This window comes from Passer domesticus, chromosome 4, assembly GCF_036417665.1.
Source record: "Passer domesticus isolate bPasDom1 chromosome 4, bPasDom1.hap1, whole genome shotgun sequence".
In the NCBI taxonomy this organism is placed as follows: domain Eukaryota; kingdom Metazoa; phylum Chordata; class Aves; order Passeriformes; family Passeridae; genus Passer; species Passer domesticus.
This window is the reverse complement of record NC_087477.1, coordinates 69439291-69465726: the sequence shown is the minus strand read 5'-3', so window position 1 is coordinate 69465726 and position 26436 is coordinate 69439291. Positions and strand designations below refer to the sequence as shown.

Genomic DNA, 26436 nt, shown 5'->3' with positions numbered 1-26436 from the left:
GGGATGTTTTTTAAACCATTTGTACTATGCATTGGATATTCATACCCTATTCAAATTTTCCTTCCTCATTGCCTTCTTAAAATCCATTGTTTTCCCTAATAGACAGGAAGAGTTTGAAAATACCTTCTGGTGTGTATCCAGAAGTCTTGTGCTTTCTCCAGCTATTTCAATAATGAGGAGACAGCAGTAAGGGCAGGCCTGTGACAGCTACTGCCTCAAGTGACATGGGGCACTTGAGGATTGTACAAGATTATAAAAGGCTGTGCCAAGGACATTTTTCTTCCCACTTTTTCTGTTCTGATATCTGGTAAATCTGCATCTGAGATAAATAGCAAAAGCATTTCTATAAAAACAATTCTCTGTAGCAGAGTGATACAGAAATCAGTGGAATATCTATTTTTCTTCATAATTGTTTTTGTCTTTATTTTCAATCCAAAATAAATAAAATTTTAAATATACTCTTGAAATTAATGAAGTCTTTCTTATTCAATTCAGCCTCAAAATAGTTAAATAGATATTTTTGCAATTCATCATGGCTCTGCAGCCTGCCATCACCCAAAGAAAACTTTCCCTTATAGGAGAGGGGAAGTTTATGTAGCTGCAGTCTTGGATTACATTGATTCAGTCCTGAGGCAATACAGATGCCAATTATATGATACACATACCATACATCTTTAAATTCTCTGTAAAACAATCCCCGAGAAATAATTGTTATTATCATTCTAGTCAGGCACTGAAAATACAGCCAGCACTGTTCCTTACCTGTTGATACAAAATTAAACTTTTGATATGTCTGGTAACAGCTTCATTCTTTCTATGTATTAGTTATGATACAGCTGTCATGGATTGGTCTGTAAAAGGACTTTAATTTCCTTACTAAGAATCTGCTAGCCTGAATGCTTCCATATCATATCACTTGAAGTGTTAAAGAAACTTCTTATCTTCCTGTTCTCTTTCTCTTTACATTACAACTTTGTTTGACCCTCAGGGTTTTCACTAATTTTTTGTGATTAGTAAGTGCCAGTTACTCTTATGCAAAGAACTAAACAAATAAAAAAATAATTTAATTTCATTGTAAAGGAAGAGGAGCTTTTAAAAAGTCAAAATAATTCCTTTAAAGGCATAAAAATCTGTGGTCTTCAGACTGTAGAGTCTGATCAGTAGAAAACTTATCAAGACGATTTCAGTTGGTTGAGGCTTCTTTTTATAACATGAGTGAAGAGGTTTTTCAAACCCTGCTACCCAACTCAAATTGACTTACCCAGTTTTAAAAAGCACCATTTTGCCTCACCTACTAATTATGTGACATCTCCACTAACTCACCTTCACATTAATGTCATCCTTGCCACTGTGTTTGCCACCAGTCTGTGCCACTGTACCCGTTCCCAAGGTAGCTTTATAACCTCTCCTACTACGCCCAGAGACTAACCAGTATTTCAGCTTTTCCACCTGATTTAGGTCACAAGAAATTTTAATTAAATAACATTTTCACAGACCTGTCTCTAAACCTTTAAATCTTTATATAACAATCATGATTGATAGTCTACAAACAACCTCCTGTTAGAAAAAGAAAATGTTGATAGAACACTAAACCTATGTGAATGAAATTAACAGACATATAAGGGAAAAAAAATGTGTATAGCCATATTCTCAATGCTCTCCAATCTCACAGGTCCACTTTGAACCTTGCCAAAACATTACTCTGAAGATCTTACTTATCCTCCTAACCTATGACTTATACCAATAACTAGATGTAAGACAATGTTATGCAAGTGAGAATTTCTCAAACTTCCCTTCCTTGCAGCATATCAACATTGTTAAAGTAATCTCAGAGATAAACCTCGAAAAACCAGTAACTTGAGCATGCCTGAGGAATAAATGCAGGACCTGGCAGCATTTCCACACACAGCAGCACGTCTCCACTATCACCAGCATGGGTGCCATGGACACACAGCCTGGGAGGTGCATGACCATGGAACCTTCTTTCCTCATTGAAACCACCCCTGTGAAACCAAGTCATCACTGTTTCCCTGAGCAAACTCAAAAGTAAACAGTACAGGACAGTAATATTCAGGCACCAGTAGGAGAGCACTTTTCACTCCCCAAAATATGACACCATTGGTGTCTCAATCCTGTTACCCAAGAGAGACATCAAACTTCAGCATGAGCCTGGAAATAAAAATCACTAGTTCTACTGGCTATTTGAAAACCATGGATTCACTAGAGCTAGAAGGTTGTACCATATTATTATTTTCCCCACTGCCTAGCACACACTTTATATTGCTTTTTACTATGGACAATGATGACTTTCTATTCCAGCCCTCAACATTTCTTTATTCCAGCACTCAACATTTATTTTTAGTGATTGCTGAAACAATTTCAGCCTCACCTGGAAATTACTGACTACAAGAAGATGGACTGAGATGTTATTTCAGCATACTTTTATGCACATGACTACCTACAAGAGGGGCAAAGGAGACTTTCACATTAAGAAAGCTTCCTCTGCTATGGCTCTGAATAAAAGAATGGGCATCTTATAATGAAAAAAATTGAGAACTTTAAACAAAGAAATTATTTCATTCAAGCCTCATGATATTAATATTTTAGGGATTTTTACTGTATTTAAGGTAACAGAACTAGTATAGTCATTAAAGAGAGGTTTTCTTTCAAAGGAACACCTGACTCTATAATGTCCTTTACCAGCAGAAGATATATTGCCAAGTGTTTATGCAAAAAAGGAAGGTAACAGGAATAAAGTTACACAAAAGGGGTCATCAGCATTAGCAGGCTTTCTAAAAAAGTCTTTCCTAGGGTTACACACAAGATATCTGATCTGAGAACTACTGTAGGATAAAAATTCTAAGGTTAGCCCATGTTAGACAACAGAAGAAATCATACAGAGTGACAAACACCAACATAAAAGGATGCTTTTTGGACCCTATTCCAAAGCACTCTGTTAGAAACTACATAAGCTAATTCACACTTTGAAATCTAATAATTTGGTTCATTCCCTCTGTTCTGTTTCAGGCAGGATATCTGTAAGATGTCTACCCACTGTTAAATTGGTAACCTTCTTGAGCAAAATTGATCATTGTCATGACTACTACTTTTCCTTTATCATCCAGGGAACAAGTAATTCTGAACTGTATTATGGTAGGCTTTCTGATTTGAATTTTTTTTTGTGGTTGTCTTTGCTTTTTATCTGCTGTCATGTCTTTTCCTGGGGATATATTTTGCCACTTGGGAAATTCTGAGAAGATAAAACACTGTGAGATTCAAAATTCTTAACAGTCCAGAGCATGTGTGTTTGCATTTGTGGAGGTTCTGTATTTATTCTCTGTCTCCCTGGAAAACCTCCTAGCTTTTTATTTCTAGCTCATCTGTGGCACTTCATTTGTTACATGCTACAGGCTTCCAAAGACAGACACAACACAAAAAGGGAGAGGGAAAATGCTGAGTTCATCACCATAAATTACTGATGTTTCTTCTACTTAACTTACTCATCAGGATTCATTTTTAATGAGGTGTGGATTTTAGTTTTAAATTTGCCATGAAACCAGATGATTTTTAAGGTTGCTTGCAACCCAAACCATTCTGTGATTCTGTGTAGCACTGCAGGCATTCAATTTGAAGCACTGCATTAAAGAGGATTTCTCCCAGTGTGTGTCTCTGGTTCCATTTTCTGCAGTAGGTCTCTGCAACTGTGACTTGGCAGGCACTGGTGGTATTTATCCAAAGCACAGAATGCAATGGAAAACAGAAAGACAAGAGGAAGTTTTTTATTATGTAACTGATAAAATGCAGAAACAGATGCTGTGTGATTGCTCTGGAATTAGTTGATTTATTTAAAGGGTTAATTGACTCGTTGTATTCCTATGGGGTAAACTGGAATTCAGATGAATTGCAGTGATCCAGTGTCTGGGAACACCAGGAAATCTGCCAACATATACTACTGTTTCCATCTTCCAGTTTGTAACTAATTTAAATGAGGGTCAGCCACTGCTGCTTTTGTTGTTCCTGATGCCAGACTTGCAGTGCCTTTAGCAGAAACAGAAGCTGGCTTGTGGGCTGGGGTCAGCACTGGGATATTCTCAGTTAAACAGCCTGAATGAAAAATGGGAGTGAGCTGGTTTGAGTTTACCCCACAGGAAGTTTCCACCAGAGCATGATAAAAAATAAAATGGAATAAAAATTGATTCGCTTTAGGGTTTTTCCAGAGGGCTTCCAAAGTGAAACCATCTGAACTGAAGCCAGTGGGAGCTTTATCCACACTGTGGGAGGATCAGGCACAAACCAGTGCATCAGCTTTTTGAAAACTCCATTTGGCCCATTGTGTGGGGCTCCACTGGACTGAATGCCATTTTCCATGTGTCACCTACATAACTCCTGATATAGATATCAGTGCTGGACTACTGGGCAGGAAAAACAGTCCAAAAAAGGAGAGGTTGAAGTTCAAAATCCTTGTCCATCACTCACTACCCCGGGACCTTGGGAAACCTGCATTTTCTGACTGTGTCACAGTTCCTTATCTTTGAGTTAATACTTGCAGGTTACTGCCTTAAAGATCTATTGCAGAAAGAAATACATGATAGGTTATACAATGGGTACAAGACCAAATGAGTAGCTAAGACAGACAGCCATGAACATTCTAGGAATTTTTTTCATCCTAACTCAGGCAAACTAGCAATTAAAGTGGTTGGCTCTGATACACAGTAAAAAGGAGTAAGGAAAAAAAGGAAAAAAAAAACCACTTAGAGAACTGTTCCTAAAAATATAAAATGTATTTTAATTATGAAGGAGAATTAATTTTAGATTGACTGAGGAAAATCTCATGGGGCATTCAGCCAACTCATCCATCTCCTATCACCAGAGAATTTCAGCTTTCCAAACAGCCCTGTAACATACCACTTCTTGGGATCTTCTCTGAATACCGAGCTTATTATCTTTTGACTCCTTCATTATCTGTCACTGACATAAAATGCGGCATGTACTCCTAAGGAAATTAAATGCTGAAATAAAAAAATGTATTAAGCTATCTAATCACCCTTCCCCTCCCCTTTCCAGGGTTTCTCCCTACTGTATCATCTTTGCCCTTCAGCCACACACAAAACCTTGTCAGCTTTGCCACTGCTCTTTCCCTTTCTGCTCCTCCATTTCCTGCCACTTTGTTCCTTAAATTAAAAATATGTGGCAATATCTGAATTCAGCTGTCTGGGACAGTGTCAGGTGAGTGAGGACATGTTGCTATTCAGACAATGTATGGTCACTATTAGCCAAAAGGGCTGAGTGCTGTTCATCTTGGTCTCCAGAAGTGTGATTAAAATCATAGTCCAAGCTAACACATGACTCCCCAGTGCCCTGTCCCAATGCTGATGCCAGTGCTCAGGCTCAAGCTCTGTGTCTACAGCAATGGAGAGTTTTTGGGGAGTGAGATGTACCCCGGGTTTTGCCACTGGCCTGAAAGATGCTTTTGAACAACTCTGTCTACCTCAGCACCTTGTTCTGTGTAAGGAGATTCCCTTTGTCAGCATCCACGGCATGAAGTGCTACATGCTGGTAGCAAAACACTTTCTAGTCTAGCCCCAGTAACTTCCTATCTGTTAAATGCTCTTATTCACCTCAGTTTCCTCTTATTTTCTGCAGTACCTATATTTGCATTGCTCATTTCAGTTCAGCCATCTCCCTGTACTGTAAACCATCTCAAACTTGACTACTACCTTCACCTGCACACCCACCTCCCGCTGCTTCTCCAGCTGCTCCATGAGTAGCATGCTCCAACAGCCAGATTAATGGGCAGAAAGTTTGCTTGCTTTTGCTTTTGTATTACACCTGAAAGTTCATCTCTTCCAGTGGCACAGTCCCACAACACTCTGGTGTGTGTGCGCCCCTCTTCACCATATTACACTGTCCCCAGGGAATTCCCCACACTGCTTGAATATTGCAGAGTGCCCTGTGCTGAATGTCACAGTGCTCTCTAATGGAAATTGAACTGTAAACTGTAAACTGTGAGATTTCCTGAACAGCAGTCTGGGAGACTTCCAACTATTTTTAATTCAAATTATTTTTTTAAAACAAGTATGTTAAAAAATTCAGCAGCTGTGATATCAATAGTAATAAGAAAAAGGAAATAAATCAAAAACGTTAGCATAGTTTATAACTGAAAGCAAAGTGTCATTTTAAAATAGTGCTGCAGAGAGAATAAGTATTTTAATTTACTGGTAAAGCAGATTGGATTTTAGAACAGAAAGAACATTTGAAAAAGACAAATAAAATCTAACAAATAAAAATGAAATAATTGGGGGAAAATGCACTAAGAAATAGAACTTTAAATACCTTCCAAAAATTGTGCTATTGAGCTTCCAAAAGTTAAGATAAACTAGATCCACTCCAGCTGTGGGGCAGCTACTGACTCCTGCCAGCTGAGGATCAGGAGCAAAATATCTCAGCTTTCTGATGAAATTATAATCAGAGTAGAAAAAGACAGATTATTCAGTCCTCCTCAATAGCACAAGAAATCTTTCACATGGGTCATAAGAAACTATGTCCAAAAATGTGAAAAGGTGCAAAACAGTGGGTGGGAACCTGTGCTTTTCTGCTTTTCCAACACAAGGGTTCTGAGGTGCCTCACAGCCCATAAAACAAAGCCCCACATTTTCTCACCCCCTGTATAGCAAACTCTCTGCCAGTGTCTGGCTCAAGGCAGGACAAGATCCATTAGCAGAGCCACTGAAAATAAGCCTTGGGCTCTCACATCATACTGATGTGAGTAAGTCAAAAACCATGAGGGATGTTTGGGGATAGTTTTTATAGATATCCCCATCTTGATTAAATGCATTTTTTGTTAATATATTAATTAGTTATATCAAATATTTAAGAACTGCAGATTTAGGGCAGAGTCATGCAGTGATTGATTAGGTTAAAAATAATTGCTGTGGTTGGGATGGCCTTAAGCTCTGTTTGCAGGGATTCTATTCCAAGTAGAGTTACAACTTTGATCATGCATGGCCAACCCTAAATTCCTCTACTTTTAAGTACTTTTTAATTATTTTGTGTTTCTGCTCCATAGTTGTTGCCCAGTCTGCTAAGATCTGTTGATAGTCTTTTGAGAGTATTTTAATTTATGCAAAGATATCTTGTAAATTCACACTTAGTGATTATTAATTTCCCTTCTGCTCTAGACACTTCTGTGTAAGGTGTCTCATTTGAAGATTTTTTAAATCTCTGTTCACCTCATGCTATTAAACTGTTCTCTTCACCATGCAGGCAAATCTTGCTATAAGATTCTTGCTATAAGAGTGCCCAGAGGTTATGCTTGAAGCGGTATTCATGGAACTGACAAGCTTAAACAAAGTTCCCTGGATAGAGAGTACACACCACAAAAAGTACATTGAGCTGTAGGACATTGGCTGATTATCCAAAATGTATAAATATTGACGTAGCATGTTGGGCAATGTGAAGGGAAACTGTGATCAGAAGTTGCAGAAAGCTGCTTTAGAGCCAAAATTCTACTTAGGTAATGAATATTCTGCCATCATACCCTCCTGATCTCACTCCCATTCAGTTGTCCCTGGCTGTCAAACAAAATAAATGGCACATCTCTTGTGAAATCACATCTACATTATCTTTAATATTTTTTCACTATTTTTAAATTGTCTTACACATATTATAGCTCTTTAATTAGACATGCAAACAACATGGCAGGAAATCAAACTGCAGGATGATTTCTGAGATTCCAGAAATCTCAGAAATCATTTTCATTTCAACCTCCTTTTTGCAATTTAATTTTTGAACTAACTTTCTGAGGCTCCCTGCATTCATCCTTAACACAACTCCCCAAGTGAAACAAACCTAAGGTGATATTCCAACCTCTACGCCCTGCTTGCAACCTTGCAATTACAGCTGCTCCCAAAATGTAAAGTATGCTTAAAAATTTTTAGAAGACAGAAAAAGTTCTGTAAAAACATCTTCCATATTAAATTTTTTTATCAGATATATGCATAAAGAGCCACCTAAGTTCTCAAATTCACAAATTATCATTAAAAAATATATTGTCTCCACATTGCCCCAGGAGACGGGTGAGAAGAAGGAAAGTAAGAAATTAAAAATTAAAAATCACTAGCCACTAACACTTCTGTTTTAAACAACAAAGTATTTTTTAAAATATTTCTCAAAAAGATAGCTTCCAAGGAAATAATTTCAAAACACAAATCCAGTCATACCCCATTCTCCTCAAGCCAGCTTTTCCCCTTGGTCACTCTCATCTTTTACTGTTCTGCGTGCACCTTAAATCACAACCTGCCAACAGTAGAAATTCACTTTATCCTGATTGTTCTACAGACACAATGCTGAATATAAAAATGCACAGCAATAACTACTTGCTGGTCACATGTGTTCTGAAATGTCATCTCTTTGACTGAAACAGAGGGACCAGAATTATAAGATTATCATGGAAAGTAAAGCCCTGAGTAGGAAAACAGAAGGGCCAGTGTAGCTTAAAGTCATCAAACAATATGCTATGGGTAGGGTTTGAGCTTTTCAGACTTGTTTGCAAGCCAGAGATAACGACACAGTTTTGCATCACTAAATCAGACCTTTCAAAGCCAAAATAACTCGCAAAGTACTTAAAGGCCACACATTTGTTTGATGAATTCTCATGAAGGAGAACAAAGGTTAAATCCATACAGTTTGCTCTGTTGTTTTTTTTTGCTTTTTTGATGACAGAACTGAAGAGTCCTGTTGAATTTAATGATTGAATGAATACATAAGTCAATGTAATATTACATTCCAATGAAATACTATATGGAGATGAAAACAAAGTAAGTGCCAATGTCAAGTTCATCTCTAGCCTGCCTCCCCTCTGCTTCCTAAGTCATTATCAAGTATTTATTTACAAGGCTGGAGAAAAAAATAACTTGGAAAAATAAAGGCTTTATGCTCAGATTTCAGGCATGAAACGGTGTCCCACTGTGTCATTTTGGACTTGCCATTTAAAAGCTTACAGTGTGTTTGCTTGAACAGTCCTGTTTTTCAGGAAGAGGAATTTACTTCTTTGGAATCTGACAGTCTCAGAAGAGCTGCTCAGATGTTTTTATTAATTAGTTAATATTTGTGCAATGCTTAAAGTATCAGGCGCTGTATAAATGTTAAGCTATGGAATTTGGTCCTACAATTAAATGGCAATTATAAACAACAAAAAATACATATTTATATTTTTGCTAGGAATTTCAATGAATATGATATATTTGATAGCTTAGTAAAAAGCTCCTAATCTATCCAAAGCCATATAAACTTTAGGGATGTGGCTAACAGCCTGTTTAAATAACAGAGCAAAAGTCTTATTTTCCCTAGTGTTTCCATGTTAGCCTTTAAGGCTTCAATTAAAAGCAACAGAACTTTCACATCTGATTTTCACATGCAGTTGCCGTCTACCACTTACACTAGAAAAATAAGAATTTGCCCCTGAAATCACATTAGGTGGGCAAATTAAGAAAAAATAGACTGCACACACTGAAGTTTGGCTTAAAACCTGCAGCCTTGAAAGCTTCCAGCTCATCTGTTGAAATAACAAAAGATACAAGTACCAAAGAAGCAGAAGAAAATGCTGAGTGTCTTGTTACTTTTCCTGGCTTTTTCTTCTACATATGCATGTCAGACTGTTAATGAAAAGACTCTTAATGAATCAACACTCGCACAACAGTGTCACTAATGAACTACTGGTAACTGGAAAAGGAGACTAAAAATACTACATCTCCCTTTTAGTGCAGAGTTATCTTATCAATATGCTGTAGCCAGAACTGTTAGGCTGAAAAAATGCATTTACTTAAGAAAATAACATCATGAAGCAGACCCAGGGTAATGACAATATTTCTGTTGCCAGAACACATTTGTAGTTGGTGGGTGGCTTGTATAACTTGAGTGCTTAATTAAGTGTATTTTTCCAATAAATACATTGGACATTAATTTTTACTGATGGCTAAATATCTTCTAAGTAGCTACCCTGTCTCTTAGGCAACCAGGCTAGATTTTAATAACTTGCAGGACAAAAGAGCAACAGGCCAATAGGGTCTGGTGAGGATGTCAGCATTTCCATTATGAACCCCATTTCAGCACTGGGGAGGGTATTCTAATTTGAACATTAAAACATGCTGGGGATAGCTTTTGTCCTGGAGTGATTTTCTGGTTTCTGTTTTTTCAATAAGAGCCATTTGCATCCATTTAGAAGAATCTGAAATGTATGGAGCTTGCAGGGGGGAGGAAAAAAGTTTAAACAGAGAGTAATAACTAAAAAAAAAAGTGCTAAAACAGAGTGGACTTCAGGGTTAAAATGTAGCATTGAGCCCCCATGTTTGACTCAGAGGGGCTGATGCCAGCAACAGTGAAACTGAACAAGGATGGGCCCAAGGTCAGGTGGGACCTTCAGGACACAGGGCTGTGGTATAAAACCTGGAGGTGCTGATTTACAGTGGTGCCATTGTTGGACTGGGAAACTCGAGGCACAACATGCTGCTTGTGATGGTGGGCTAAGGTGGCCCTTTGGAAGCAGAGAATTAAATCAAATCCCTGGTCAGTCTGTAAATCCTAAAGATACAGGACTCTCTCTTTGGTGGAGTTTGTCTATTAAGGCACTGTTGTAGGCACTTTCTAATTCCAGCTCAACATAAATTTAAAATAGCCTTGACTTCCTTTGCTAAATATATTTTCAGAAGTTTTATATGTGTTCTGGATCTGCTATGAATCACCCATTCCATATAAGAGCATTTCAGGTATAGATGAAAATTGTTCTCATATATTCAGTAGTTTGATATATATTTAAAGCTTGTAAAGTTGTTTGCAACAAAAGCTGTTTTATAACTAAACTACATCATTACTATGAACTCAGCCAATAATATGTGTTTTAAAGCTACCTGGGTACAAGTTTACAGCAGTAGTTCAGCCACCATCCACATCTGTAAAAAATAAAACAATAAAAAATAAATAATGTATGTAGGAGAGGCTGTCAAAATTCATTCAAGCAGTTCCATTTTATACAGATTTCATTTCCTAGATTTTAAATACTGAAATATTGATTTATATTGTCAAGGCATCTTAAATGTACATAGAAAATAGGCTTCAGAGACCTTACAGACTTTCAAATACCCTCAAATAGTACAGATAATGTGGCTTCTATATTGACACTCTTATTTTCAGGTTTTTTCCTTTTTTTTTTAATCTGTACTAAGATTTTCTACACAGCTTTTTTCATGCTGTCTCAAGCACCCTGTACTCTTTCAGGGTCACATCCAAAATTAGAAGACAAGGCAGTTACTTGTCACCCAATATCCCAAGAGGGCATGGAAAAGAACTAGGCACAAAAACCCCCCCACGTAAGTACTTTCTTGCAAGAGACTGTGCTTACAGACCTTGCAGTGGAAAATCAGTCCACTGACACATATAAAAGGTTCAGTCTTTTGTCCATGACTGGAAGAAGCCAGCCCCAACATAAGAGGAACTGAAAAGCAGAATTTTCTAAGTTATTCACATTTTCCTACTATTTCTCAAAAAAGGCAGGAAAATGACTGCACATATATGGAGGGGTAAGTTCATGCAGTCCCCAGCAAGTCCATCCGTTGCCTTCTCCACAAGTTTGCTGCTTCCAAGGGCACTGCCTGCCTTCAGCAGTGCTTCTAGATATGGTGTGCCTCAGCTGCAGAAGGCATGTGGTACTTCAGAAGGCTTTATTTTGTCTTTATTGTCATATGTTGCTGGAAAACAGTCCTGTTACTCTCATTGCAGAGGAGAGGAGGGGAGGCACTGGGATTGAGGACTGGATTCAGACACTGGTGGCAGCAGCCAGGAGGCTGGCAAGTACTCAGCAGGACTGTACCTTGGGAGAGCCCTCCTCTGCCCTCAGCCAGACCTGCCTTGCAGACTAAAAAGCAGAGAAAGCCACTGGGGCTTGACATTCACCTGGTTACAACTTTAATTTTGCCAGCTCCATCTAGAGTCCCAAAGCTCCCTGAAGCTCTGGCACCAAGCAGAGGTTGTGGTGAAGCCTTCACAGCCATCCAAACCTTGCCACGCAGCTGTGAATGGCACTGCTTTCCCCCAGAGCAGGCCTTGACTGTGTGTGCCAGCTGGAGGAACAGTTAGACACTTCCCTGGCTATCTGCTTAGTGATGAGAACTCTCATATTGTTTGGCCACAATTTTTGCTGAGTTTTTGCCTTGTCTATTTTAGTGTCAGAGACTTGATGGCCAATTATATACTTCAACAGTTAATGGGAACACTCTTCACTTGTCTATGTTCCCTATCAGCACTTAGATATTAAATCTTATATATGTATAAAGGAGAAGAGAGTAATGCCCATCAAAAATTACATGCTAGGATTTCAGGATGATCCAACAACTCAAAATGAAACTTGAACAGCTGCTGGATGATATAACCTGAATAAAAGTAATTAAAAGAAAATGAGTTCTGCCCTCTTGTATCCTCCTGACTCATGCCTCATTTTCTACTTCAGGATTTAGGAAAGCAAATGTCTATTTCTGTGTCCATCACCAGAGCGACATCACAGCAAGTTAATTAGAGCACATGACAGAGAGGTGCTATTTTTGCCTTCAAATAAAGATTTCTGTTGCATATGAACATTTTTCTTTCTGAAATAAGGAGAGAAACTTCTTAGCTACCAGCTCTCTCCCAAAGGTGTATAACAATTATGCTTTTTCTACAGCTTGCAAGCTTCACTATTAGAATTGTCAGCTGTGTTATATTAAAGAGGATACAGTCAGACTTGACTGATCAAGCTTAATTTAGCCTTATGTTTGTGTTTCTGAAACATGGTAAACAATTTTTTAGCATGTACATGTTAACATAAAAAACAATTTTTCCTTATTTGAATAAAAATGAAATCTACAAACTCATGACCTGTGTATTAATAATGATTTTATATTCCATACTGCACTGCTTCAAGGACAGGCCTAAACACTAACACTATTTGTATGCCTTGATTAAGAATATCCCAAGCATTTACCACAGATAAACACTGTTGAAGCTAAAAACCATATTTCCCCTTGAGTTTGGTGTCTGTGTTGTCATGTGGAAATAGCAATTTGTATTATGAAGGGATTTCTCTTGACTGCAGGATCCAGAGTGTCCCTCTGAAATGTTTGTTTCCCAGACTGTGTGTCTAAATTCATATTTTATATTCTGAAACCTATGAGTGAAAACATTATTGAAAAGCAGGCACCACTGATCATCATTCTTCACTATCCAAGCTCTTTTTCCCTTGGCCTTTCCTTACCTTCCACCCCATCCTCAGAAATGAGGGCCAGCTGCACCCAATGAAACAGACCTTCCCCATAGCTTAATGAGATGTCTTGGTCCATTAGGGGATTCACAGCAAACAAATATCACCAGTAATTTATAAAAGGAGCTGTGCATAAGCAGTCATGGGTCAGGCAGCTTGTCAATTTTTTTATGGAAATAGTAGCCCACACTATTCCATCAGTTAGCATTCAGAAAGGCTCAGCTCTAGATTTTGTCTTGATGCTTTACCTACAACCTAGCAGAAATACTCAAATGAGGCCTTAGATTATGGCTTCTGTCTGTCTTGATGTCTTAGGGACCCTAGACCAGTTGGTGGTCACAAGCAAGGGCCCACATTTCTCCGGCTGGTGATCCAAAAACCTCCAAAAAGCCATTTCCAACTGGGAGGCCACATTAAAAAACTATAGGGTGAGAGATCCAGTATATGGAGAAATGTTGTTAAAGTACATGACCCGATGAGGAGAAAAAACAGAACCATTGTGATGGTTTTATGGACTTTCTGAATATATTTCTAAGTGTCATGCAATTTTAACATTTCTCTGACAGGTTAATATGTGCAACTTGTCTCAAGGGGCTAAGATTAAATAGCAACAAAACTGAAGGGAAAAGAATTGCCAATAAATGGTGAGAATTTTTTTATAAGCACTCTTTCTCTATGGGAATATTTTATTTAAGTAAAAGGGGGGGAAATTGCAACATGCACATGATTAAAATAAGACTCACAACAGGCAAACTGTAATTATTGTTTTAACAATGTGACATACATCTCCAGTAATTTTCTTCCCAAAAGTAACATAGTTTGAAAAAAAAAAAAAAAAATCCAGCACGTATGCGTTTGTTCTCCCTGTGGCTACCACTCAGCCTGTGGAACTTGTCCTATACCACATACAGGGATAGTCCAGACCAACAAGGCATGGCCATGGCCAGGAGAAAAGGAGTTCAGGGAGCAGGGGATGCAGAAATGTCCCAGTGAAAAGCACAAGGCATAGAAGGAGTGAGAGGCAGGAAATGAGCAATGCCAGAATTGTACAGATCACAGTGGTGGCAGGGATGCCATGAGCCAGGAGTGGGACTGAAAGACAGGAACAACAATAGCCCAGAGTGCTGAGGGTGCAGGGCAGAACCACGGCCACAATCACGGCCACACAGAGACCACTGGGCGTGGCAGCACAGGAGCCATCCAAGAAATTTGCTCCTTTGGTAACCCATCATAATTACTGTTGAACACGTCCTGCTATTCTGAGACACTGGTGTCCTGAACAAACTGCTTTCATCAGCTGAGGAGCCATATTTTCCAGGTTCTCCCAGTCAAACCAGCTCCTCTTAATTTCACTCTTTGATGTGAGGGCAATGTGCTTTTAAGAGACTTTTCTCAAAGGGAAGAACAATCATTTGGCACATGAAAGAGAGTAATGCTGTGAGAATAAGGGACAGCAGAGCACAACATGTAGCAAGACCAGAAGGAACACAAAGGCAGCAAAAATAGAAGGCACCTTGGAGTAGAGAAACAATAAACAGCAGAATCCACAGACAAGGAAGTCAGTAAGGGTCCAGGAGACACACTCAGGACAGTGAAGGAAGTAGTAGAGAAGGACAAGAGCCATAGGGTGGTTACACTGGCTGGCAAAAAAGCACAGCACTGCCAAGAAGAAAGCTGCAGAATGGCCACTGGGCTGGGGAGGGAAAGGTGGGCTCACAGGAGAGGGCACTGCCCCGTGCAGAGCACAGGGCAGCCCTTGTCCTTCACAGGGCTCGGGTGGTGGGTGACAAGTCTGAGCTGAACTGCTGCCAGGAGTGCATTTTTAATGTTGAATTTAGATGGGAAAGTAATGAAAAGCAGGAGGAAAACATTTTAGTACCATTAATTAATTGGTTTCTATATTATATTTAAAGTTCTTGGATGTTTTTTCAAAGACAATTAACTCAGCTTTATGTTTCTAGTAAATAAAACTCTCCATTTTGAAGCAGCACCTTTTAAGCTGTGTGGAAGAGGAAGTCAGACCCCTGATTCTGACCCCTACTCTGCAAATCACCAGTTTTTTCCACAGCAAGATTAAATGCGCTGTTGTTGTTCTGCCAGCCCTTAACACAAATTAATGACTTAAATTACCTTTCATCTCACCTTATAAATTCTACCTTGAAGCAGCAGAAAGCCCAAGGGCTCTTGCATAACCAGATGAAGACAAGTTCACTGCCTCAAATCCTTCCCTTCTTGCTCTACTTTACATCAATTCTTTATAAGAAGAGGTCTCCAGGGCTAACAAAGGAGCTGGCCATGCAGCAGAAGGTGCCGTGGGACTTTCAGAGGTAAAAGCCCGTCTTGCAGTGACTCAGTGCACTCCATTAGTCCTAGGAAACGCAGGGCACATCGAATGCAGCAGATGTGCCCTCACTTGCCAGGCTTCAGACAAATGCAATCAAATCTATTTTAATCATCTATGAAATGCAAATGCGTTCCACTTGCGCACCCGCAAGATCCATTGTCTTCCTCACTGAAGCATGCGATAATGTCAATTAAACGCCGTTGCTAACTTAATAGGTGTTCTGATTGCCTGTGGGAAATTATCTTTACTTTTTTTATTAGTAGCATTAGTGGTAGTATTATTTCACATTGCAAAGATTTTAAAATGTTTTAATAATTGTGTTGGTGTTTGTTTGTGTTCTCCCTTCTATCGGCTCAGTGGCCAGCACCCACCCAGACTGAGCAGTGAAACCTGTGTTTGCACTCGGAGAAACAACACTGTGTAATACCAAGTATTAAAAATACCCTTCTTAACTTCTTCTAAACGGCCCTACACAGAAGCGATGGCTGCATTAGTCTGCTGGCAATTTTGGTCACACACACAGGCTCTCATACATGCACACAGCCCCTTTGTTATTCTGATAGAAATGGCCAGGCAGCTGTAAAGATGTTTATTCTCAGACCCAGAATGAAAAATGTTTGCAGTATGTATGTAGCCTACAAAGTCAAGAATGATAAGCATTTAAATCAGACTGCCCATGCCAAGTCAATATTTCGATATCAGAGGAATTGATTCTTGATCTAGTGCCAGCACTGTGTACTCAATGTACTGCAGAAAAATCCTCGCCCAGTCTTCCTGCCAGCACACTGTTAGGGATGACAAGCATGCAGTTATCTGATAGAGCAGATATTTGTTCCAAAAGACGATTTTCATTTCAAAGACAAAACATGAAAAGAGCTTACTTATGGGGAAACCAAATACTGTATTCTCCTCTTGATAAATCAAGCTCTAGAGAAATAATGCCAAAGAGAGCAGGATTCTGAAAGAACTTCTGTAGCTCTTTTCATGCTTTTTCAGCTACTCAGCTGGCTTAACTCTGCCAACTAATAATCCTGTGTTTTCCTAAGATATGTTGAAAAAGGGTTTATTTGCAAATAATTATTTAGTGATAAGGATGCATGTATGTTTGCTTTTAAACAGTCTCTACAAAGCTAATTAAGGGGTTTATCATAGAACACAGGGTTCTATATGGTTTATACCTCAAGCTGCTAATTATGCGATTTTCAATAACATCTTTCTTTCCTTTGCAGAGAACTATGACAGTATTACTAGACAATAAAAGCCCTGTTTCAGTGAAAAAGGTGAAATTTCTTCATGTCACAGTCTTGTCAGCTCTCCTTATGGCTGAATTTACATAAAAGTAACCAAGTATGAGTAATAAGAGACAGGAGAGGGAAACATCTTCATACCCTCTGAGACCAGGGACTAACACAATAGTCCTTTTATACTCTGCAAAGACATCTTTGCTATTTGGCCACAGACCTCCAGATACACTGCCTAATTACAGTTAGCAAGCAGCATGCCCTTGACACAACACAGAATAAATATAACCTGCCCTTTCAAGTGTGTCACTGTGCTCAACACTTATTTTATGTCTTCACGCTACTAACCAGACCTCATACAAAGAAACTTAACCATGCTTGTACCCACAAAAATTAAATAGTATCACATTGAATGCTGCTTTATTTCTGCAGGACATCAAGAGGGATTGACACCAAATTGCTACCATCCAGCTACATTAACTGAGGGTCTACCTCACTTACAGCTCTTCCTTGGGGCATAATTACCTGCATGCTTTATTTCACTGCCAGTCTTCTATAAAAGTGCAAATATGGAGTGTCCATCCAGTTTCAAAGAAAAGTTAAAGGTAGACTGTAGAGAAAATTAATCATAAGCATATCAGGGCCTTACTGGGATGCAGCCCAATTAAATTCAATACACACATCCACTGTGAAGGCCATTAATAAGTTGCTAACAATTTCTGTATGTCCCTGCTGGGCTTTATACAAAATTTTGCCCCTATAATGAACTCTGCAGGCTTTACAGGTGGGATTTTCAGAAGTGTTCAACACTGATCCAGATCCTCTCTCCTTGAAGTCAGCAGGAATTTTTACCATCAGCGTTAGGGGGGAGGCAGGAAAAGGTCAGCCTTGACTGCTTTTCAAAATCCCACCCCACCAGTCTGCTTAAGCCCCATGCAACCCTGAGGGAAGTTATGCTGTATTTATAGCACAGAGTAAGGAGTCTTTGCATACAATGAGCATCAGATTATGTGCTGCAGAATCACAGAACATTTTTGCATTGTTTATCTGTCAAAAGCACCAACCTTCAAAACGATACATAAACCTACATTAATAAACGAATCATTCCTACCCAGGGAGGATAACCATTTGCACTCACTTGTAGTGAGCCTAGAGACCAAGTACAGCTATTGATCTGGTCCCTTAAGCAGAAAAAGGGTTGTACACAAGACTAAGATGCTGGGGATAAAAAAAATCAAACTTAATAGAAAAAGGCCCTGAAATTTTGAAAACTGCTTGCAAGGATCAAACTCTTTCATAGACTCTGAGAATCCAGAAGTAATAGCAGTTCCTCTATTAGGTTGTTGATTTGGGCTTCAAATTAATTATAAATTCATAATTAATTATGAAGTGCTACCCCTTGCTCTTCTTTCCTGTGGCCTGAGGAAGAGACAGATTCTCAAAAGCTCAGAGCCAATTTCTATTTTATTTTTAGCCAGTCAATCTCACAAAAGGTCTTACCTACAACTTGGGGACTTGCTCTTTTGTATTCCATTCATGTATAGGCTAATCAGCTGGTGCAGTGATCTGTGACACTTAAATAGGAAAGATGCATATAAAAAGCAAATGCAGAGCAGAAGAGACCCAAATACTCTGCCAGGGCCATGGCAAGGGCAAAGCAAGAAGGGTGTCCATGCTCAGCAGCCCTGCTGTTGCTGTGCCCGAATAAAGGGAGCAGTCCATGCCCATGGATGAAGGAGGGTGTGGCAGGAGTCTATGGGGTGGAAAGGCACAGATTGCCAGGGTGTCCTGCAGAGGTGGGTGCTCATGATCCTGTTCCTCCCAGCAGCATCCACCTCCAGCTGGGAAGTGAAGGACTCTTGCTCCATGGTGCAAATCTGATGCACTAAGAGCCAAATCTTCAGAGGATTCTCACAGAATCATAGAATGGTTTTGGGTTGGAAGGGACCTTAAAAATCATGGGCAGGGACACCTTTCACAAGACCACATTGTTCAGAGCCTCATCCAACGTGGCTTTGATGAGCCTTTTGTCCTTGCACCTAAGCCACCACACTAGGAATGGCAAAACTTTTGTTTCTCTTTGCTCAGTTTCTAGCTCGCTGAGTACAAGAGTGTTCCATATTATTGTTGGTTTTCCATGTTTATTTATTTTCTAGCCTTTATATGCATCTCATAAAGTAGCAGTATCTGTGAGGTAAAGGGGTGGTATATGCAGCTCAGCAAATAGAAATCATCTTTTGTTTTGGTCATTAGGTCACTACTACAAAATCAACATACAGTATCTAAATAACCTTTAAAACTTTCAGTATCCAGTAAACATTGATCTCTAATCCATGAAGTTTGTTCACTTCAGGACTGAGCATCTTGAAATAAAATACTGTCCTATGAATCAGCAGCATTTTTGTAGATGAGAGGAACAAAACTTATCCAACCATGTGGTATTTCCAACTCACATGCCATAAATTAGTAGTAATTTTGAAGAGGAATTAAGTGCTTTGAATAAGTAACACCCTGGATGGGTGCTGAGAATGAAGAAATGGGCATTCATTTGCTAGGTCTGCCTCCACTTTCCTGTGTAATCTCAAGCAAATCGCTTGTTTTAATTTTCAAGTTTAAAAAGAATATATGGAGTTTGTCATGCTTGCCTGGTCTCCACAGTAGAAATTGTCTTTAAACATATGTACAGCACTAAACACAACACAGTTCTGCTCCAAATTGGAGCTGGTAGCAGTTACCATAAGAAATATCAGTAAATAAATCATGATGTATGAGAAACCCATGTGGTCTGAACCCAATGGCACGTGACCAGGAGATGGCAATATTCAGGAGGGAGGACTGAGGCGAGCATCCTTATGGGTCACACACACTGCAGCTCCCCCAGTTACCCCCACCCCCTTCTGTCAGCGATCTGAAACCTCCACCACCGGCTGAAATCACCTTCTGAGCCAGGAGTAGGAGTAGGTAATTTAGTTTCCATGGTAATGCAGTTCTGGACCATTCTTAAACAGAAGCTGCCAAGTATGACAAATGGTAGGTGCTGATTTTTTTATGTGAACAGCTATTCACTATGAATTGAAATGAGATTGCCAAATTCACTTTCCTTGGGACTGGAGCTAGGGTCAAAAGCTATTGTTACATTCAAGCCATAGTCCAAAACTAGCACTTTAGCCACCCATCTCTAGCTGCAATACAGAAATTTTTAAATCATAGAATAAAAATGAATGACTCAATATCAGAGTTGTCAAATAGATGAGACAGATTTACATCAAGCAATTCTAAAATGCTCTGTAGCCATGAATTAAAGGAAACATATGACAAATGACTTATTCATTCTCTCATGGGGAAGAAATTCTGTTTTAAGCATTGCTGAATGTTGTGCAGTTGCTATTATATACATGTATATATGGAATCTGCATTAGGATAAACTCATGAAATTATAAGGGTTTGAATTTAACTACTTTTCTTCCATGAGCCACCACTGTATAATATGCCATAGTAGGTTTTGCACTCTGCTAATATCCCTGAACAGTACATAAATGGCCTTGGAAAATTCTGTAATACTGTAATTAGTAAAATGACAAATAAAAGAGGAAAAGGCCTTTTCATTTTAGTCTTGTTTTCCTTCACAATTAAGCAGTAGGAAAACAGGTTGCCAGATCAACTGTTATTTAACACCATCTCTGACATAAAAGCAGCCCAAAAAGCAACTCAGTTTTGCCTGGGCTGGGGAAATGGGGGAAGGATGGTCCTGCCAGTCATCACCCACCTGCAGATGGATTAGCAGAGTGTGCTGGACTGCCTGCACTGGCTGCGTGGCTGGGGCTGGATGGGCTTCCCAAAATTGCCCCAGCAACACCTGCAGCCAGGTGGCATTGAAGAGCCATGAGGATTTACCTACTGGTCCATCAAGAGCTCTCTGTGGCCTGTTTGTGAACCAGCAGGCTCTGGATGTCAAACCTAGGGAAAAGTGACTCCTAGAAATGTTCTTCTCATATTAGCCATTCTTCCCAGTTGCAACATACCTTTGAAAAATACAAAAAAGGGAACAAAACATTGTAAGCATTGGGGGAAGAAAAAAATGAGACATTCCCAGCTCATTCAGTGTTGAAAAGAGAAGAAACAGCTGAGAAGCATAGTGACAAGACAATATTTTCTGCCTTTATAGCACCTTTACAAACCCTGGTACTCAGAGCCTTTTGTAAGCGTTCATTAAGTTGTACATTAAAAGAGTAGCTCTACCTGACATAACCTATCCCCTATTTCTTCTCTGTGAAATGCCTGAAATAGATGGTGCTCACCCACTGCCTGTATTTTAGGCATTTACACAGACACAGTTGATAGCACCTGGAATTGAGACATGGGCAGGTGAATGGGCTTGTTTGGGGTGACACTGGGAGTGGCTTTCAGAGGCAGGGAGAGAAAATCTGGGCACAAAAGGGGCACAGTGGCTCTTCTGACCCACCCCAGAGCAGACATGGACTCAGCACACCCATGTGAGCCTGCCAACTCACCCCAGCAGAGCCTGACCCTGCAACACAATCCCCCCAGCCTGCCAAGACCAGCAGCCTGCTGCCCATGCCCTGCAGTACCTGCCCTGGAGGTGCACTGCAGACACTTCAGTGCTCATTTATGATTCCCAGAAAGCAATGGCAGACCTCACAGGAGACTGGAATCCTACTGCAGAGGAGTGATGCACTTGCTATGAGCTGCAATGAGTAGTGATTCCCCAAAAACTGGCTGTCAGTCTCAGCTGAGCAGTCTAGCAGATAGCAAGAGCTGAAAGGGAAGTTGCTTCATCCTTGCAGTGCTAAGGAAATGGGTGGTGGCTTTGGATCTCAACCCAACAACTTCCTCAGGGATCATCCTTACCTGGGGTGGCCAAAATTTAAAGGTCATAATATTATTTTAGAGCAGGTTGTTACTGCTATTTAGCAACTAATCTGTGCAAGGAATAGCAAGTTTTTGGCTGGCTGTCTCAGCACCAGACAGTCATGAATTCTGCATCTAGGAGGCAAGAAAAAATGTGGGTTACACCACTGCCAGGGAGCTTAACTAGCACATGTGAATGAACAACAGCTATTAAGAGACAGGACTTCCTAAAATTGCACTGGGGCCACTGCTGGTCTTCTGCAAACAATGCCAAAACCTGTTGTCACTGGCATACCAGGCTAGTATTAGGCAAGCCCTCTTCAGATAACTCACATTGATGCAAAATGTTGAACAATCTTTAATTTTTCTCTTTTCAGAAATAGGATGATGAATAAGATCATCCTAATGTTATTGTTAAAAATGGGATGCCTGTGCCCCTGTGTGCCACAGCCACTTGAGAAATGCAGAACTGGAGAAAGCACTTAGAGCCCACCATGTAATTCCTTCCCTGTGCACAAAGAGGGAATATTTGTGGCCTGCTGACACATAGCACTTCAGAAAGTCATGAAAATTTGTAGGACAGTGAGTAGATGCTAGAAATCTTTGCTGAGGAACGTTATTGACTATCATGAGTTTGTCCTCTATGAACATTCTTACAACTTCATTCACTGCCTCTCGCCTGCCTCATCTAGACATTTCTGCAAGGAAAAGGGAGCAGTGGGAAGCTGCACACTGCTTTTCTTAGTGGTCTTTTTCATTTAACTTAGCCACTGGGCTTTATAATGCAGCCTGCCTGGGACAATGCATTAATAGTCTCGTTCTACCAGTGTGACAGAACAACAAAGAGCCCAGTATGTGCTGAAATATGCAGTCCCCTTGCTAAGCCTGTAATCCCAGCTTTGATATCTTTTTGTTTAAGCCATCAGCACAAACCTAGTGAGAATGAATCGGAAATTGCACGCCTAATTTTGTCTTCTGCTTGACTTCCATCTTTGATCAGAGACCGAACAGAATGGGCTGAGAGAAACTCATGGCTTCCTCCACAGATGTTAAAGGATAGTTTGTCATACAGAGTAGCCTCCATTTTCTTAGTCATAACGACAGAATACCTCCTGTCTTTCCTGTAATTTCCTCAAGAAGGACATCAAAAGTGCAGATATATTTCCCAAATTTGGGCTGCTGCTGTCATTCTTCTCTAGAGCTGCTCTGTCACCTGCTGTCACCTTCCTCCAGCTGCAAACAAATCTGAGCTCTGGCCCCAAAATGGGTGATCCAGATGAGAGACTCAGTGCAGAGAAGTTTCAGTGCCCTTGCTCACAGCACCACCACCAGGGATCTCTTCTGCCACCATCCTCCAGCCTAGGAGTCAGTGTGCCCTTGCTCCTTTGCCTGATATTCACCTTGGGGATGCTGCCACTGATGCAGCTGAGAGCACCCATCAAGATCTCCCATTGCTTCGATAGAGCTTCAAGGAGTTGCCAGAGCTGCCATTTTCCATTCTTTGCTGTTTAGAAGCTGGTTGCTAACTTTTTAATGAATTTCTCATTCTCTGACTCTGCAGGATACCAGAAGATGGACAGAGGGTCATAGTCCTGGAGGTGGTTAATCAGCACCTTTGTGAGACCCTCTGGCCAGCTCACAGCACCCTGATTGAGTGAGTTGAGCCTGAGGTGAACCAATTACTGCAAAAATGAGAGAGATCATGTGGAAAGAAGGGTTAAAGGCTGAACAGTGCACAGCTTTACTGCAGAGGGAAGCAGAAAGGGTGAAAAACACTGACACAGAGGACGGAGAGGCTGTAAAATCTGATCACTCTTCTGCTTCAAGGACATTCGTGTTGCAAGGTAGGGAACTGCAACCCACACCAATCTGGGCAAGTGAGCTTACCTTCAAAGTGTGTGTGAGCTTATCTCCCTGCTAAGGTCAACAGAAAATTCCCATTGATCTCATGAGGGGCTTGGATTTTCAATTAATGCAAGACTACTGGACTTGATGTGCAGTTATGAAGCATTTGTAATTATTAATTTATCTCTTCTCTGACTTCCAGTTGACTTCTGAAGGGAGATAATATTTCATAGCTGAAGACTGAATGTATATTTGTACTTTAAAACACCATTCTCAGTGATAAAAGCCCATGAACTGACATACCATACTCTTCTGGGACAGTTTAAGAAGCAGCATGAAAATAATCTTACTGGACACATAAAAATGAACTGTGAGTCTGCATGCTTGAATCTAGCTTGAATCTGTACCATTTTACTTATTGTTAACTCAAAGCCTTTTTCTGGTGTTAATACATAATTGTAATACACTTTCCAAGGACAAAACTCTAGGAGTTGGTTTTTTTTTCCAATTTTTAAAAAATTTTGTTTTGCAAACAAGATTCAAATAGTCTGCAACTGCTCTTTCTAGGACCCTGAAAATTTGCAAAACTCACTGTGTCTCAACAAGTTGCTTTTTACAGCACTGTTGTGTATTCAGAAATTAGTTTTTCGTCTCTTCCTCCAATACTTTTTAAAATCCTTAAGTATTAAACTTCTGTGAACATTTGTGCTTATGCATTCAGAGTTACACAGGTCACTGGGTGCTATGATGAAGAACCAACTGTTTAGCACAGAAAGTTCCACACAGAGCTACAAATGAAGAGCAGTTTTCTTCCCCTTTGTAACATATCACTCGATGCCAAATACAAAAACAACAAAGGTACAGAGTGGAAATCAGTGTGACCCCAGAAGCAGGATTACTAGAAAATTACTAGAATATGCAATAGTTTCAAAGCTGAACCATGAATAGGGCCAAAGGCCAAAGAGATACCTAAGGAAGGAGCTAAGCACAAAGACATTCCACGGTACCAGTCATGGAGGCTGGAGGTAGCCAAGGAGGGAGGTGCAGGCTCAAGGCAGGAGAAGTCAGAGGGAAAGGCAAGTGCTGGACATAGGCCAACCAATAAGCCATGCTGGCAGCAGATTTGGCACTGCTGATCCGTTGAGCCAAGGAGAGATGGAGATCAGAAAACTCCAGGAGGCTGAGAGGTGATATTCAGATATGAGTCTGTCAGCTGTGTCACAGGGTGAACATAGGTAAGGGTTTGGCAGCAGCCTTTTGGATCACTTCAAGGAAAAACAGTGAGAAATTAGGAAGGCCAAGTATAAAATAGTCTGCAGTCAATAGGAGCAGATCTTGGAGCAGAGCAGCTGTATCTTGATCACAAGAAAGAGAAGAGGAACAACTCTCTGAGACCAGTTGGTGAATGCCCCATCAGCTTTAAGTAGTTGCCCAAGTGTCCAGGGAAGGAAGAGAAGGTGTTGGAGAATGAAAAACTGAAAAGGAGATGGTCATTTATTCTATTTCAAACCTGCTCTTTTTCTGCAGCACTCCTCACACAAGTACGAAGCACTAGAGAAATAGAAACTATTACCTCGTTTTTATAGCTGGGACTTCTGCACACAGGAAGATGAAACAATTTCCCTAAAGTTACTGAGCAGCTCAGTGCCAGAGCCAATGAATGAACTCAAGGATCACAAATCCCTGTCCAGTACAGATTTTTAACCTTATTCTACATTTGCATCTAATTTAACAAAAGGAAAAACTGTGCAAGTTGCTTGTAATTGAACCAAAATAATCTATACAATCATCTTTAACTGATTAAGTATTTCCTACCCTTTGTTTATTCTGGTTATTCACTAGTGATCATTTGTTGTGTGAGAAGTCAATCTTACAGCATTATTTTTCTTGATACCCGGACTGCGTATCAATTTTCTTGAAAAGCTGGTAGCTAAAATGAATATTCGTTCCCCAGATACATCAGGGTGAAATTGGTATTCTGCACAGGTGCTTTCAACCAGTCATCAGGCAGCACGTATAGTTGTGAGCTAAACACTCAAAATCCAACAATTATTTGCAGCGTCTATTTTGCCATATTTAGACTATTGGGATGAAAGATGAAGACAAAAGAAGAGACTGTTCATGTGCTGTAATGGGGGAAATGGAAAGCAGCTGGCAATCACTGAAATACACAGAGGTTTTTTTGATATTGTGCTGGAGAATGTAGGCTCTTCAGCAATGGCCCTACTCTGTAAAAATCCACTTTAAAAGGATGTATCTTGGCTCTAATGCATTACCTATGCTGTGCAAGAAAGCAGTTATTTAGGAAAGAAATAAAAGAACACATCAGGACATCAGACAGTAAAATGAAAGGGCATGCTTGGGAGCCCATTCTGCCACCTAAATGCTCTACCTTGTGCCATGTGCATGCCCCACAGTATCCTCCATGACATCACAGCCACCTCTCCAGAAAGGCATAGCTCCTCTCATGGGTGGTGTGCTCTCTGTGTATACAGTGCCTCGCATCACATCTGGGCCTTCAAAGGCCTGATTCAAAGTCCATTGATTTAATCTCAATGTCCTGGATCAAGGCTGGAACAAACACATTCAAACATTTCTTCTTTGCTTCACCTTGAATTTCATGCATGCTCTGTCCACCACCCAGCCTAAAAATCACAAACTGTTGCCTGTAACACAAATATTTTGTCCACAGAACAAATGCTATCAGTCCTCATTGTCTCCACAGAAAAAGTTTTGATTTTTCCATTTCTTCTACAAACAAAATGAACATATAATTTATGTTTGTGAGCAAAGTGATTTTATGATATTTCTTTTTGTTGACAGAATGATTGGAATAAAATTACATTCTGTTG

General features: G+C 40.0%; 1 long non-coding RNA gene across 1 annotated transcript; it reads right to left on the bottom strand.

The window, feature by feature from the left end:
- Positions 1–4013: 4013 nt before the first annotated feature.
- On the bottom strand, positions 4014–25949 carry LOC135299489 (uncharacterized). The gene is made up of 3 exons (XR_010361463.1): positions 25861–25949; positions 10905–10946; positions 4014–4104 (listed from the first exon to the last, which is right to left on the bottom strand). It is a non-coding gene; the product is annotated as an uncharacterized LOC135299489 (long non-coding RNA).
- Positions 25950–26436: the final 487 nt, after the last annotated feature.